The sequence below is a fragment of the Artemia sp. Qi Xiang Cuo genome, chromosome 16 (assembly GCF_049724085.1).
Source record: "Artemia sp. Qi Xiang Cuo chromosome 16, ASM4972408v1, whole genome shotgun sequence".
In the NCBI taxonomy this organism is placed as follows: domain Eukaryota; kingdom Metazoa; phylum Arthropoda; class Branchiopoda; order Anostraca; family Artemiidae; genus Artemia; species Artemia sp. Qi Xiang Cuo.
The window spans coordinates 2,697,729-2,713,312 of NC_142809.1; the positions used below are offsets into that span (position 1 = coordinate 2,697,729).

The window sequence follows — 15,584 nt, forward strand, 5'->3', positions numbered from 1 at the left end:
GTTACTGGGCTTTTCAACCATGCTGAACAATGTGGCTATCTCAAAATTTTGATCGGATGACTTTTAGGAAAAAAGGCTGATGGAAGGGGAGCCAGTTGCCCTCCAATCTTTCGGTCACTTCAAAAGGGCACTATAACTTTTATTTTCGTTCAATTGAGTCCTTCTTCGATATTCTAGGACTATTGGTTCGATTTGATTACCCCTGGACAAAAAAAGACAAAAAAACAACAAATAAACACGCCTCCGTGATTTTTCTTCTGGCAAAAATACTAAATTCCACATTTTTGTAGATGGAAGCTTGAAACTTCTACATCAAGGTTCTTGGATACCCTGAATCTGATGTTTTGATTTTCATTAAGATTCCTTGACTTTTATGGGATATTTCACCCCTTTTTCGAAAATCAGGCAAAGTTTCTGATGCTCTTAGTATTTCACGCTTAACACTAAACTTAAAGAATCTTATATATTTGGAATTAAAATGAAAAGCCAATTCTTTTGATGCATCTATTGATATCAGAATTCCGTTTTTTGGAGTTTCGGCTATTATTGAGCCGCATCGCTCCTTATTTACAGTTCGTTACCACGAACTGTTTGATTCAGACAAACGCTCAAATACAATGTATGAAATATACTATTTTGTTTTAGGACAATCACGGCTCATTCAAAATCAGTTTAAAGCGATCCTTGGACGATTATGAGTCGGAAGGGGTCAAAAGCTGAAAAAAGAGTTGATATAATTTTCTTTGGTTACGGAAAAGGTGCTAATTTTATTGCGAATATGGGCATAGGGAACAGCTACGCCTGTTCATCATTTGCTTTGTGTTTGTTGGGGGGGGGGGGCAAAAATTAAAATTCAAAATGACAAAGTATTTGAACAGCATAATTAAGAAAAAAACCATGATTTCACGGAGGCATGGGTGGAAGTCCTATCCTTTCGCAAGTTCTTTGATGGGCCAAACCTTTAATTAGGAGAATTCCTTTGCATTTTACTAGTACCCTCATCGATAAACACTTCAATCTAATCCAACAATCAGTTTCTCTTTTTTGGAAACTAGTTTTTTACATTTATATTTCACCAAATTTGAAAGCCACAGGGTGAACTTCCAAACTCTCCGAAAAAAAAAACATCAAAAAGGAAGAACGTAGAAAAAGTAACACCAATATCTTTCAGTTATATTATTCTGTATAAAATGGGATCAAATCAGGAGACTAAAAACCACATAGATAATGTACAAATCATAGATACATTCCTATATATTGTTTTAGTTATAACTTCTACATTGAATTCAATAAAAAAAGTTTTTTTTTCAACTGAAATTAAGATATAAGATTGAAACTTAAAATAAACAGAAATTATTCCTTATATGACAGGGGCTGCTCCTTACTCAACCCTTCCTCTTTGCGTTAAATCTTGAAGTTCTTGACAAATACATCTCATTCATATTCAACGGCCCTTGTGTATGAGCAGTTTTTCTTAAAGAATTGTGACAAAAATGTCTAAATTCTTCTTCTTTACTTTCAGTTAAAAAAAAAAACTTGTCTTTCTATTTAGTTTCTGACAGTTTTTCAAATCATGCCAGGAAATCCCCTCCCTCCCAGTGTAAAACTTCTCCTGGAGAATTTCTTAGGAAATTTTATCCCCATAAAAAATTATGCCCTTAGAAAATCTCCCTGCAGCAAAAAATTACCCCTCGCCCCACCGCCAAAAAATTAAAATTTTTCTGATATACTGGATCTGATGGTGTGATTTTCTTGTAGGTCACTTGACTTTGTACGGTTTTCTACCCTCTTTTTTGAAAATGAGGCAAATTTTCTTAAGCTTCTAGCTTTTGATAAGTAACATTAAACTCAACTTTATTTCCGCCCATTTTTGGCTTAATGAAGCTCTTAAGTTTTTTTTTGAAAAAATTGTTTTGTGGATTTTTTTTTAATTAATACAAATATAAGGCAGCATTTTTCAGCCAGGGGGGCTCCAGCCCCCCTGGCAAAATTCTATATGCTTGGGATCAGTATAAAACGCTAATTCTTTTGAGGATTCTACTATTATCAATGTTCAACTTTTTAGAGTTTTAGCTGCTATTGGGCCATGTCGCTCCTATGTTCAATTTGCTTCACTTTGGCAACTTGCTCCTCTAAAATCTGAAGTACTCATACAATAACCTTGAAATCGGAAACATAAAATTGACCTTGAAACACCGAATTTGTATTTTGAATTACTATGACCATTAGGCTACTTAGTTTCACAAGTATTAGCAGATAAATTCCTCACAACATTTAGAAAGCGACAATAAAACAATCTTCAAATTCACCTTAAAAAGTCATTACTGAATTCCTTGTCGGATTAAAGTCAGTCAAGAGATTACTTCGAAACCTAACGACAATATCAAGGACTCAGATTTTCTGCTGATTAACAGTCAAGTGGTAAATCAATAATAAGTCAAAGGTATACAATTTGATGAACTATCCGTAAAGGCCAAGAAACCGTAACGATTTAATATTAATACTCTTTAATTGTATTTATGGGCATCGTTGGGAACGGTGCGAAAAATGTGGTTCAATACTGCTTTATAGAGCTATTAAATAAAACAAAAACTTTCTCAACTGAAAGTAAGGAGCAATATTAAAACTTAAAACGAACAGAAATTTTTACGTATATGAGGAAAACCCCCCTCCTCAACACCTCGCTCTTCACACTAAAGTTTTTTGTTTCCTCTAAAAAAGCTTCTTATTATTCTAATTAAACGGCCCTTGTGTTTCAGGAGTCGTTCTTAAGGAATTGGGACAAAATTCGAACTTTAGTGTAAAGAGCAAGGTGTTGAAGAGAGGAGTACCCCACCTCATATACTTACTAATTTCTGCTTGTTTTAAGTTTTAATATTGCTCCTCACTTTCAATTGAAAAACTTGTTTTTTCTTAATTTAATTTCTGATCGTTTTTAAAATAATGCCAAGAAATCTGGCTCCACTTCCATGAAAAAGTCCCCCTCCCCATGAAAATATCCTCTAAACCCTTTAATACCGGTGGAAATTTACCCCGGACAATTATCCTTAGCATCGCTACGCGTAAAATTGAGTCGACAAAGAGAAAGCTACACATAAAAAATTAATTTCGCATAGGAATTCTGGCAAATTCCTCCAGTGTAAAATTTCCCCTGAAAAGTTCAACCCCTGTAAACTTTCCTCCCAATCAACATTCTCCCCGTGGAATATCCCCCCCCCCTCTTAGGAGAAAATTCGTCCCCCCCACCCCAAAAATGTATGCCTAATTCCCAAAAACAAATTCTAAACGTAAACAATGGGCACATTTCATAACTTAAAAACCTTTCCCCAGGGGATGTGGGGGTTATGTTATCTGCAAAGAAAAGTTTTTGGGATTTTCAACTATGTTGAACAAAATGGCTATCTCAGTGTTTTGATCGGACGATTTTGGGAAAATGGGGCATGGGAGGGCGCCAGTTGCAATTTTGGTCACTTAGAAAGAACACTAGAACATTTAATTTGCGTTCAAATGAGCCATCCCCCAATATTCTTGGACCGCTAGGTATGTATGATCACCCCTGGAAAAAACGAAAAAAAACGCAAATAAATAACTTATGTGCTAAATATGTGCTAAATAATTAGCACAGTTTTGCACATAGGAGCTTGAAACTTCTAGAGTAGAGTTTTCTGATACGCTGAATCTGATGGTGTGATTTCTATTAAGATAATTTAATTTGAAGGGGCGTTTCCCTCCTTTTTTGGAAACCAGACAAATTTTCTCATGTTTGTAGCATTTGATGGGTAGCATTACACTTAATGAAATTTATAAATTTAGAATCAGCATAATAAGCCAATTAGTTGATATTTTTTTCAAAGACCACACTTTCTTTTCTATGACGAAACAAATAAGAGTTCCAAATAGGGACAAGTCATTTTATTAGACAGTGAAACAAAACTATATACAAGAGCTCTATATATTTTAATGACATAGTCGGTCATCATCATCTGAGTTACTCACTAACTCTACTGATGCTACTGTTCAGTAACTCTACTGAACAGTTCCTCAAGTGGTCTGTTGCGACAATCGTAGTTTAATATTGGTGGTGGCTTTTTTATGGATTTTAGTTTATTTTAGTTTTTTAATCTTTGTTTCTTTTACGCTGAAGACGCCTTGTTTTAACAGGCGAAATATCCGCTTCGTTTTGGTTTTTGTCTTTTTGTGACTGGCCGAAGTCCCGTTTTGTCTTTTTTCTCCATTGAGTTTTCTCTCTTTGCTTCTTTGTCATGGCTGGCCAGTTTGGCTTAAGATCTTTGATTCGTCAAAGAGTGAAGCTTATAATAGATTGATATGGAAGAGGAGCGTGCACATCTGTGTTGGCCTTAGGTGGCTTGGTGCTGGGGTGGGTTGTTAGGAGTCGTACCATCCATAATAGTTACACAGTATCTTAAAAATAAGGAAGTTTATAACTTTAAATGCATAGCTTAATGTTTTTTGTCATTATTTTTGGCAAAACTGTGGACTGCATTGCCTCAAAGGGTTCAAAACTGTGATTTTCCTTAGGAAAAATTCTAGTTTTCTAAATCATTCCATCACATGCAGATAGAAGTAATTGATTTTTTTCTATAATGAGTGAATCAAGTTCTTTTATTGCTAAACACACTCAAACCTAAAAATAGTGTTTCGACTAAAACAACAAAAAAGAAAAATTATTTGGTTCTATGTCCATAATTCTTATTTTAGTTTTTTGTCTTTTTTTTTAATGTTCTGAATGTGTTTCAAATGGTTCGTAACTCTTTTTTTTCTTCGGGCAGCTCCAGTTGTTTCCATTGCTCTTTTACTGACAGAAAGAAGTAACTCATTTGTTTTCTTTTTTTTGGTCTATTGATTTGAATAAAATCTTGCATTACTGAAAACATTTACCAAAGAGAAGCAAAGATACATATTAAAACCTAAAAGAGTAGAAATAAAGTCCTATGATAATAAAAGATTCTGCTCTGGGTGAATAGATGAATTCTAAAACGAAAAGAAATTAAAACAAATAGTCAAGTTAAACTTCAATCGAACAGGAGTTACCACAAATAAGAGTCAGGCTACCAGCCTGATTAGCCCTCGAAGGGTGAGGGCTGGATTTTCTGGGACCAATGCCTTTAAACTATATTTTTTTTTGTGCACAAGGGTCCCCTTAGCCCAGGAACTTGAGTCTTTAATTTTCAAACCGATGAAAAAATGGGTTCTCGGCCCTTTGTATTGCCCTGTTTCCTGGGGGGATCTTTTTCCTTCTGCATTTGGGCCTTGTTAGCCCCAAAGCTTAAGGACATAAGTTTTGAGCCGATCATAAAAAAAAGCTTGCTTTTCAATTTTTGGGACTCCTAATACCTCTTTTGCTATAATGCGTGATCCTCTTGATCCCGAGAGTGATCCCTGAAACGTTTCAGCTAATCAGACGCCCAAGATCAAGCATGTTCTTCTTTTATGTCATAAAACCAATCTGTAAGCAATTGACAATTGATAGACCTTGCCCAAGCGGCTTCAGGAGCTATTTCATCTTTGAAGGTATATATATTAGAGCTATTTAAACAAAGGGCTGTCTTAAGACATCAATCCAAAATCATATGGGATTACAGGGGCCATGCACAAAAAAAGAGCAGCGGCGGGGGGGGGGGTGCCCTCCGGTTGCTTTTAACCCGTGAAAATGACATTATAACTTCCCAGTTATATACGGCAGAGCCCACAAAATTTTCACGACCACCTCTTCTTTACAAAGTGGCCAGAGGGGGGGGGGGACAAGGAAAAATTAACACATTGCAAGTTCTTTACTATAGCAACGCCAGAGAGCTTATATTAGATAGGGTGCACACTCATTTTTGCAAGTTCAGTTTTTTGTTAAATCAAAATTTATATTCTTTGTCCGAACTGAGTTTGAAAATCATGAATGAACAAATCACAAAGCCATTCACTGATTCTAGATGCCCACAAAACCGCAGTTTTTCGAACAGTAAAATGGTTTCCTCAATTCTCACAGCACTGATTTATTTTCTCGAAGGTGAATGCATCTTTACTAGCGGTTGATTAGCCAAGTGTGCATTTTCCAAATCATAAAATAAAACAAATTGGACGATAAAAACTAAAAAGTAAGCAAGTATTTAAAGCACAAACGAAAATGGATTTGGCAATGTGGTGTATCTTGCGATTGACATACATCTTTAAAAAAAGAGAATATTATAATTGTCAAACTGTAAACCTGTTATTCGTTTTGAATCTCATGGTACATTAACTAGGGTATCAGATAAGACTGATGTTATCAGGAATTAACAATTATGTCAACCCTTCAGGTCTCTATACCTCGTCTAAATTCCTCACAACCGAAATGTAATGTTTTGTTTTAGCCAGTTGATTTTCACTACCTTTTTTGCTGCCTCTTCCTGTAGAACTTTCATATCATCAGTTAATTTGTCAATTGACTCGGCAACGAGAGCAGGATTATCTACAAAGTTGGCATCCATCAGAAGGCGATATCCAGACTGCAGACTGAAACAAAGGTAACTCGTAGTTCGTGTCATCATATAGTCTATGCCCTTTATGAAGTTTCTACGACAACACTTTCTATAAAAACCTTATATGCCCCAGGACATAACAAACAGCCCTTGACCTGAGGGCTGTTAGGGGGCTGTCATCCTCAAAGACATACTTTCCGGATCTTTCAACTACGTTGAACAAAATGACTATCTAAAAATTTTGATTGGATGTGTTTGGGGAAATGGTGTGTGTGATAGGGGGGTTACTTGCACCCCAATCATTTTTAATTATTAGAAAGGGCACTAGCCGTTTCAATTTCCTATCGAATGATGCCTTTTTGAAATTTTTGCGACAACACTTTTTACAAAAAAAAAACGTTATATACCCCCAGGGCATAACTTCCAACCCTTGCCATAAGTGCTGTGGGGGGGGGGGGGGTTGTCCTCAAAGAAATAATTTCCAGAATTTTTAACAAGGTCAAACAAAATGGCTATCTGCAAATTTTGATTGGATGTGTTTGGGAAAATGGTGGGTGTGAGAGGGATGTTAGTTATCCTCCAATTACTTTTGACTATTCAAAAGGACACATACCCTTCTGATTTTCAATCGAATGCTCTCTTTTTGAAGTTTTTACAACATCACTATCTATAAAAACCTTATATGCCCCCAAGGCATAACTTACAACCCTTGCCCTGAGGGCTCTGAGGGTGTTATCATCCTCAAAGACCTAATTTCTAAAACTTTTAACTATGTTGAACAAAATGGATTTCTAAATTTTATTATTGGATGTGTTTGGGGAAAAGGTGGACGTGAGAGACGAGTTAATTGCCCTCAAATCGCTTTCGACTATTAAAAAGGGCACTAGCCCTTTGAATTTCCAATTAAATGAGCCCTTTTTCAAGTTTCTACAACAAAGATTTCAATAAAAACCTAATATGCCCCCAAGGCATAACCTACAACCCTTACCCTGAGGGCTGTGGGGGGGACTGTCATCCTCTTAGATATAATTTGCGGACCTTTCAACCACTTTGAACAAAATGGCTATCTCAACATTTTGATTGGATTCGCTTGGATAAATGGTGGGCGTGGAAGGGGTGTTAGTTGCATTTCAGTCACTTTCGACTATTAAAAAGAGCACTAGCCATTTCAATTTCCAATCAAATGAGCCCTTTTTAAAGTTTCTAAGACAACGCTTTCTATAAAAAACCTTATATGCCTCAAGGGCATAACTTACAACCATTGCCTTGACGGTTGTGGGGGGGGGGGGTGGGTTGTCATCCTCAGATACCTAATTTCCAGAACTTTCAACTATGTTGAACAAAATGGCTTTCTTAAAATTTTGATTGGATGTGTTTGGGGAAAAGGTGGGCGTGAGAGGTTAGTTGCCCTCCAATCACTTTCGACTATTAAAAAGGGCATTAGCTCTTTGAATTTCCAATCGAACAAGCCCGTTTTGAAGTTTCTACGACAACACTTTCTATAAAAAACATTATATGCCCCTAGGGCATAACTTACAACCCTTGCGCTGAGGGCTGTGGAGGAGTGTCCTCCTCAAAAACATAATTTCCAGAACTTTCAACTAGGTTGAACAAAAAGACTATCTCAAAACTTTGATTGTAAGTGTTTGGGGAAAAGGTGGTTGTGAGAGGGTGGTTAGTTGCCCTCCAATCACTTTCGGCTATTAAAAAGGGCACTAGCCCTTTGAATTTCCAATCGAACAAGCGTTTTTTGAAGTCTCTACGACAATGCTTTCTATAAAAACCTTATATGCCCCCAGGGCACAACTTACAACCCTCGCCCTGAGGGCTGTGGGGGAGTGTCCTCCTTAAATACATAATTTCTATCTGGAAATTAACTACGCTGAACAAAATGGCTATCTCATAATTTTGATTGGATGTGTTTGGTGCCTTTTCGAAGTTTCTACGACAACTTCTTCGATACGAAGTGCCGTGGTCTAAGACCGAGAAAATAAATAAATAAATAATACATTGGGCCAACATCGTTCTTTACTTAGGCAGCGCTATTGCGCTGCCTATGATTAAAGTAATACACATAAATATAGAGAGCGACTTCCTACTTTAGATAATGAGGCTAGGCTTCCATATGACCTCAAATGCCTCATTTATTTTCTACAAGAAAACCAAGTTGATTGATATAGCTACGTTGGCCATTTCCGACAAATTGAAGGCATATAATTTGCATCTCAACTAAAGATTTAAAGATTGGATCGACTGCGTAATTACATACCATGGTTTGAGTTTTTTGTCCTCCATAATAACAAACCAAATGATTAATGAGGTGTTTGTATTCTGCCGCCAATGTGGATTATTAGATGGTAATTTTTCACTACTAAGGTACTTTACCCGAACTAGCCTCATAGAGACTAATCAAACAGTTCGTGGTAACGAACTGTAAGTAAGGAGTGATCCGGCTCAATAGTAACCAAAACTCTAAAAAACAGAATCTTGATACCAATAGATATATCAAAAGAATTGGATTTTTATGCTGATATCAAACGCATAAATTTGATTAACTTTAGTCTTACCCATCGAAGGTTATGAGTTTGAGAAAATTTTCCTGATTTTTGATAAAAGGGGGAAACATCCCTCAAAAGTCAAGTGATCTAAACGAAAATCCTACCATCAGATACAGCGTATCAGAGAACCCTATTGTATAGGTTTCAAGCTCCTAAAATGTGGGATTTTGTACTTTTTGCCAGAAGAAAGATCACGGATGCGTGTTTTTTTTGTTTGTTTGTTTTTTTTTTGCTTGTTTTCCCCAGGGGTGATCGAATTGACCCAGTGCTCCAAGAATATTTGAAGAGGGCTCAGTCTAACGGAAATTAAAAGTTATAATGCTCTTTTTACGTGACCAGAAAAATTGGAGGGCAACTAGGCCCCCTTCCCCGTCCCTTTTTCCCAAATTCGTCCGATCAAAATTTTGAGATAGTCATTTTGTTCATCATAGCTGAAAGGCCTAATTACTATGTCCTTGGGTATAAAATGACCCCCCACAGCCCCATGGGAAAGGTCTTTAAGTTATAAAATTTGTCCATTGTTTGCGCGTTGTATTTGTTATTGGGATGTAGGCATATATTTTCGGGAGGGGGGGCGACATATCTTCTGCTTGGGTTTTTTCTACGGGGGAATTTCCATGGGGAGGGAAGTTCCAAGGGATTTAACTTGTCAGGGGAAATTATACACTAGGGGAATTTGCCAGAATTCCTATTAAAAATTATTTTTATATGTCTTGCTTTCTCTTTTCCGTCTCAAGTTTACGTGCGGAGTGGTTAAGAGTAATTATTTGGGGCAAGTTTTTCACCGGGATTGAAATTTCAAGAGGATATTTCTTTGGGGATGGGGTTTCTCCGTTGAGGTGGGGCCGGATTTCCTGGCATAATTTAAAAAAACGGTCAGAAATTAAATAAAAAACAAATTTTTTCAACTGATAGTAAGGAGCAACATTAAAACTTAAAACGAACAGAAACTATTACGTATATAAAAGGGGCTGCCCCCTCCTCAGCATCTCACTCTTTACGCTAAAGTTTGAATTTTGTCACAATTGTTTAATAATGACTCCTGAAACACAAGGGTCGTTTAATTAGAACAATAAGACGCTTTTTTTAAAGTATTAAAAACTTTAGTGTAAAGAGCGTGGTCTTGAGGAGGGGAAAAACCCCCTTTATTTACATAATAATTTCTGTTCGTTTTAAGTTTTAATGTTGCTTCTTGCTTTCAGTTGGAAAAAAAACTGTTTTTTGTTTAATAACTCGTAAAGACTGACAGTCCCTTACCGGAATTCTTGGGTTCAGTTGCGATTTAGATTTAGGAGATACTCAACCACCAAATTAACAAACAATGTGAAAAGACTAAAAGACGAATACGGATATACATGTGTCATGACGTCATGACTACACTCATGTGTAGTCATGACGAATACAAATAATATCCACATGACTTGAGAGTAGGCTAATATATCGACAATCAACACTGCTGAGAAATTGTCAATAAAATAATCTATATCAATTTAAGTTTCAAACTCATTTAAAGTGGGATTAACAGGCACATAGCAGCATTCAAATGTTATTTTTTTTTAAATACCTACACAAATAAAGGGGGAGGAGGCTCTATTAAGACTGGCCCAGTAGGTTCTATAACGAAAATAAAAAAAAAGGTGTCTGACTATCCTACAAAGATTAAGATCTGTGTGCGTTTTGGAAGATATTCCGGTGTACTATACTTCAGTTAAAAAATGTTGCGATGGAACCAAATTCCAAATTCTTAACATGTTTAGTTATTTCAGTGGCAGTTCTGGCCTCTCTTGCACCGGGGTAAAATCTTGATTAGCCCTGTCTCCCAAAAAAATTGCTGGTCAAATTTTAACATGATTTTTGTTTATTAACGGAATTTATCAAGGAAATTTTACATTTATTTACGTCTGAATTTTTTGACTTTGGCCTCTGCAAAACTATTAAATTCGGTCTACTCAATTCTATTTTCAAAGGATGGTGATGAAAATATAGGGAAAATGAAAATTTCAGATTTAATTTGCTTATAATTACTGCCAACTGCGCCCTCTACTTTATTTTAGCAGAAATAAAGTTTCAAAGATTACAAAATGAATATAACCATTTTGTACCTCTATCTTGAAGCTTAGATTATATTTTGAAATTTTGTGCCCCTGAAATTTCTACAACCGGGGCAATGTACCCTCTGCCCTCCCGCTAAAACCACATCTGATTTATTCCCCATTATATATCAATCAATTTTATTCAATCAATAAACTCAACAAAATACACTTCAATATAAACTCCCCCGTGAGGCTCTATGGCCAGGAAAAAAAAAACAGGGGAGAAAAAAAAATGAAACAAATGCTTAAAACACTAAAACATTTTCAATATCATACATTCACACATTTAAGAGTCCCAACACAAGAGAAATCGTATGATAAAAAAATTATAAGATACAAAGATCAAATGTAAAAAAAAAATAACTATTACTTGCTAGAAAATCCCTAACATAATTTTTTAACATACCAAACGAGTGGCAGCTTCGTGCAGACACAGAGAGCGTGTTCCAAATCCTGTTGCAAGTTGTCAGAGGGTTGAATTCAGACCTCACTGATGGAGTATGAAGAATCTGTAAATTGTTGGAAGTGCGGAGATGATAAGTCGATTGATCAGAAACAAAATATATATTTTTACATAGGGCAGCAGGAAAATGGCCATGCAACTGTAAAAAACGAAAGAAAAACAAGAAAGAAAATAGATAGATTTCAAATCAAGCAAGGGTTTAAGTGAAGATCGGTTAGTTTCCTTAATAAGAGTCCAAAACAAAAACAAAACAAAATATGTATTATTGGATATGCCAGTATAGAAGTAACTGAACGACCATAAAAAGATGGGGATAGGACAAGCAAGAAAATAGGGGCAGATCAAATTAATTAAGGGTTTAAGTGGAGATCTGGTATTTTTCTAAATAAGAGTCCAAGTTGTATCATTAAGCTCTAAAAAAAGCGGCAGAGACGAGCAGAACCTTTACATCCAAATATCAGTACGATATGAAACATAAGACTGAACTAGGCTGTAGAACAAGATTCTAAGAATTGACCATGGAAATATGTGTTTAAGCTTTCTAAGGATTCCAAGACTCCTGGAAACTTTCATTTTAATCAGGTCAATATGATGCTTGTACGAAAGATTTTCGTCAAGCAAGATGCCTAGGAGTCGAACGCAACGATCCCTAGGTTTACTTGGAGAACATCTTGATACGAGTATTTCATTTAAGTCAGGGCAAGTCTTTGAAACTCTGGAGAAAATGAGAAAAAATGACTTCCCGACATTTAAGGCAAGATAATTTACATCAAACCATTGGATAACTCTTTCAAAAAGGGCATTTATCTTTGAACGAAGATCAGACTCAGTTCTACCAGCTGTGCCAAGAGTAATGTCATCAGCAAAAGCATTAAGTGCATCCGGTAAGAACGAACTCCTGTCACAACTAGTGACGGATACTGGTTGACAAAGACGACAGCAAATGGTAGGTTTTAAATTTTGAACCGCATTAATAAGGTCATTGACATAGAATAAAAAGAGTATCGGCCCAATAACAGATCCTTGTGAAACGCCAAACTGTATTCCCGAAGGGTTCGAAAATTGCGGATCAACCGAGATGACTCGACCAGATAAATATGATAGAAACCAAGAATGAGGACTACCTCTGATACCAATAAGGAACAATTTCCGAAGAAGAATCTTGTGTGCTAATGAGTCGAGTGCTTTTCGTACATCGAGAAATAGAATAGCAGGCATCAGACCAGAGTCAAGAACTGAATGTAAATAATTCAAAAGAGTTGCGCATGCATGCTCAGTTGAGTGTTTCGCCCTAAAACCAAACTGAAAATCATGAAAAAAGTTTTTAGAATTAAGAAAATTAAAAAGTCGAGAAGGCATAGCCTTTTTAAATATCTTACTAAACACTGATAAAAGGGATATGGGACGATAATTTGCAGGATCATTCCTTGATCCACCCTTTAAAAAGAATAATAACGCGAGCACGCTTTAAAGCAATTGGGAAAACACCGTTTTCAAAGGAATGATTGATAAGTCTCGTGAGGGCAGAAATGATGATAGAATGAACTTTACAATCTTAGTCGGAATACGGTCTGGGCCAGAAGAGGAAGAATCCCTCAAACCATTGACAATCCTGGATATTTCAGCTTCAGAGGTAGGTTCCAATGCCATTGATTTAGGACAAGGTGGTCCAAGGTAAGACCTAAAGTCAGCCAGAGAAGAAGAAGGACCTACAGAAGAGGCTGTAGTTTTGCAGATATTAGCAAAATAGGAAGTAAACGCGTCTTGAACTTATAGTTCACCCTCTACATTTTCGCCTTCCATCACAATACTTGAAGGAGCAGAAGGAGACAGAGAAGATCCGGTCACACAAATTAAGGTTAAAGTCACCCATAACGACAAGTTCACAAGAATGAAGTTGGATTGTTTCCAAAACCTCATCAAGATTCTGAAGGAAAGAGGGAACAGACCCACTAGGAAACCTGTGTATATTAGCAACAATCAAATTTTCAGTTTGGGTTTTAATCTCAATAAATATGGATTCAAAAATTCCTTCTTCATTTCTTGACAGGTCACGTCTAACAGAGTTCGGAAGACATTCCGAAACATAAATAGCAAGGACCCCTCTAGCCATCCTACTTCGATTTAGATATTCCATCTTGTACCCCGAGAGATGCAATAGAGATTCATTTTTTAAATCAAGGAAAGTCTCACAAAGACCAATAATATCAGGGTGGCCACTACGCACTATTTTTTTCAACGCATCAAATGAAGAACAAAGGCCCTGTACATTAAGCTGAAGCACAGAGAAACTACCATCTCTTTTGGATACTCGATCTAAATCCGATACATATTTACTGCTAACTGAAAAATGGGGACTTGATGGTGATTTATTAGACTGACCTACTGAAGTATTAATCAAGCTAAGAAAGTCTATTGGATTATTTACAAATTGAAGCAGTCGCTCACCCAAGGAGGAGATGTCACCCGAACTAGAATAAAACAAATTCAAATTCAAAGAAATAAACTAATAAAGCCAAAACAATTAAATCTGAAATAAGGAATAGTGGAGAGGGAAAAAAAGTACATAAAAAAAGAAAAAAAAAGCAGGGACACAAAGGGAAAAAAAATGAAAATTAAGTAGAGACAGAAGAATAAAAAAAATGAAAAACAAGAAAAACGAAAACAAAAAACAAACAAACAAATTACAACTTCTAATACAAAATGCAATCAGCAATAGACCTTATTTTCTTTATTGCTGACCCTACATTAGGCTTTGCCAATATCTGACCCTGATCTGACCACGCATTACGCCGCATTTAGCCGCATTCAAAATGTCCCGGCGACGCTTTGTTAGGGACTCCGATATAAAAATACCAGTAGATGCAAGTCTAGTTTTTGCTTTAAACACTTTTCGGGCTACATCTTTGCTAGAAAATTTAACAATGATCAGAGCAACTCTAGTAGAATTTTCTTCCGTCTGTATGGTCTGATTATTCAGGTGGAGACGGTACACATTGATGAGATTAAAAGGCGAGAGTTCAGTCAGACATTTTGCTGTTCAGAATTTGAAGTATTGCCGTGCGACTTTCCACATTGGGTAACTGTTTGGCCCCATGAAATACAAGGCTGTCGAGTAGGGTTTCCTGATTAAAATCATCCAGCTTTGTTTCAATTCGAATGATTCTGTCCTCGAGATTCTCAATTTTAGTTCTCAGACCCTTTAATGTCTGCTTAATTTTCGCAAACTTCGGATTAAACTATAGTGTGATTGCATCATAAACCTGGCTGATTATTAGTTCAGCAGGCTCTTTCATTGACCTTGCATCATTAAACTTTTCAGTCACTTTCTGCGTTATATTTCCAAGCAAATCACTTTTTGTCTTCTCTAGCTGGGCTTCAGTAGCAACTAATTGCTCATAAATTGGGGCAACACTGGAAGAAACCAAGGTGGACCCAACTTTACCTCTAGCTTTCAGGGCTAAAAATGTCTTCGAAAGAGTCTGATAAATTTCAGGAGTATTTGCAAGCTCGGCAAATGCTTTTTTAACAGCAAACGTGGATGAATCAGTCGTTTTAGGGTCGTATTTACGAAGATTCGCATCAATGAGCCTGAATTCATCGTGACTTCCGTAGCAAAAAACGATGTATGTAGGCTTCCCTTTTGAGTCCTTACCAGGCTGAATAAATCTTATTGGCCAAAGAGGATAGTTCTTGAATTTAACCAGCGCAAAATCAGACTGCTTGAAAAGCTGCATAATTATTAAAAGTCTGATTAGAATGAGCCGATAAACAAGACAAAAAGACTTATCTTCGAGTGAGGGCCGAGCCTCACTAATGCATCCGAGTGGATTTCAAATCCAATCTGTGTGAAGTCGGCTCACCTGCCTTTCCTGCACGGCACTGAACAGTGCACGTTAACGTACAGGCCCTAAAACTGCCAATTTTACACTAAAATAGTCCTTCGAAATAAGATAATCTAATCAAATACAGTCAATAATAATCCAAAAATCCAAGT

At 36.5% G+C, this 15,584-nt stretch overlaps 1 pseudogene; it reads right to left on the reverse strand.

Moving 5' to 3' along the window:
* Nucleotides 1-14,280: 14,280 nt before the first annotated feature.
* Nucleotides 14,281-15,324, reverse strand: LOC148942479 (uncharacterized; annotated as a pseudogene).
* Between the last annotated feature and the right edge of the window lie 260 nt (nt 15,325-15,584).